Source organism: Heptranchias perlo, unplaced genomic scaffold (genome assembly GCF_035084215.1).
Source record: "Heptranchias perlo isolate sHepPer1 unplaced genomic scaffold, sHepPer1.hap1 HAP1_SCAFFOLD_280, whole genome shotgun sequence".
Classification (NCBI taxonomy): domain Eukaryota; kingdom Metazoa; phylum Chordata; class Chondrichthyes; order Hexanchiformes; family Hexanchidae; genus Heptranchias; species Heptranchias perlo.
Window position 1 is genome coordinate 35,611 of NW_027139292.1, and position 2,374 is coordinate 37,984.

Sequence of the window (2,374 nt, forward strand, 5' to 3'; positions counted from 1 at the left end):
TCTCTGGTATTTGCACCTCTGTCTGTATACTGGTATCAGTTGCAACATTCTCTGGTATTTACACCACTCTGTATCCAGGTATGAGTTACAACATTCCCTGGTATTTGCACCTCCCTCTGTATCCAGGTATCAGTTACAACATTCTCTGGTATTTACATCACTCTGTAGACAGGTATGAGTTACAACATTCCCTGGTATTTGCACCTCCCTCTGTATACAGGTATCAGTTACAACATTCCCTGGTATTTGCACCTCCCTCTGTATACAGGTATCAGTTACAACATTCCCTGGTATTTGCACCTCTCTCTGTACACAGGTATAAGTTACAACATTCTCTGGTATTTACACCTCTCTCTGTATTCAGGTATCAGTTACAACATTCTCTGGTATTTACACCTCTCTCTGCACACAGGTATCTTTTACAACATTCTCTGGTATTTACACCTCTCTCTGTACACAGGTATCTTTTACAACATTCTCTGGTATTTACACCTCTCTCTGTACACAGGTATCAGTTACAACATTCTCTGGTATTTACACCTCTCTCTGTATACTGGTATAAGTTACAACATTCCCTGGTATTTGCACCTCTCTCTGTATACAGGTATCAGTTACAACATTCTCTGGTATTTACACCTCTCTCTGTATACAGGTATCAGTTACAACATTCTCTGGTATTTGCACCTCTTTCTGTATACAGGTATCAGTTACAACATTCTCTGGTATTTACACCTCTCTCTGTGTACAGGTATCAGTTGCAACATTCCCTGGTATTTGCACCTCTCTCTGTATACAGGTATCAGTTACAACATTCTCTGGTATTTACACCTCTCTCTGTATACAGGTATCAGTTACAACATTCTCTGGTATTTACACCTCACTCTGCACACAGGTATCTTTTACAACATTCTCTGGTATTTACACCTCTCTCTGTATACAGGTATCAGTTACAACATTCTCTGGTATTTACAACACTCTCTGTATACAGGTATCAGTTGCAACATTCTCTGGTATTTACACCTCTCTCTGTATACTGGTATCAGTTACAACATTCTCTGGTATTTGCACCTCTGTCTGTATACAGGTATCAGTTACAACATTCTCTGGTATTTACACCTCTCTCTGTGTACAGGTATCAGTTACAACATTCTCTGGTATTTACACCTCTCTCTGTGTACAGGTATCAGTTACAATATTCTCTGGTATTTGCACCTCTCTCTGTATACAGGTATCAGTTACAACATTCCCTGATATTTTCACCCCTCTCTGTATACAGATATCAGTTACAACATTCTCTGGTATTTACGCCTGTCTCTGTATACAGGTATCAGTTCCAACATTCTCTGGTATTTGCACCTCTGTCTGTATACTGGTATCAGTTACAACATTCCCTGGTATTTGCACCTCTCTCTGTATCCTGGTATCAGTTACAACATTCCCTGGTATTTACATCTCTCTCTGTACACAGGTATCAGTTACATCATTCTCTGGTATTTAAACCTCTCTCTGTATACAGGTATCAGTTACAACATTCCCTGGTATTTACACCTCTCTCTGTGCACAGGTATCAGTTACAAAATTCCCTGGTATTTACACCTCTCTCTGCACACAGGTATCAGTTACAACATTCTCTGGTATTTACACCTCTCTCTGCACACAGGTATCTTTTACAACATTCTCTGGTATTTACACCTCTCTCTGTATACAGGTATGAGTTACAACATTCTCTGGTATTTACATCTCTCTGTATACAGGTATCAGTTACAACATTCTCTGGTATTTGCACCTCTCTCTGTATACAGGTATCAGTTGCAACATTCTCTGGTATTTACACCACTCTCTGTGCACAGGTATCAGTTCCAAAATTCTCTGGTAATTACAACTCTCTCTGCACACAGGTATCAGTTACAACATTCTCTGGTATTTACACCTCTCTCTGCATACAGGTATCAGTTACAACATTCTCTGCTATTTACACCTCTCTCTGCACACAGGTATCTTTTACAACATTCTCTGGTATTTACACCTCTCTCTGTATACAGGTATCAGTTACAACATTCTCTGGTATTTACACCTCTCTATGTTCACAGGTATCTTTTACAACATTCTCTGGTATTTACACCTCTCTCTGTGGACAGGTATCTTTTACAACATTCTCTGGTATTCACACCTCTCTCTGTATACAGGTATCAGTTGCAACATTCCCTGGTATTTTCACCCCTCTCTGTACACAGGTATGAGTTGCCACATTCTCTGGTATTTACATCTCTCTGTTTTCAGGTATCAGTTACAACATTCTCTGGTATTTACACCACTCTCTGTATACAGGTATCAGTTACAACATTCTCTGGTATTTACACCTCTCTCTGCACAC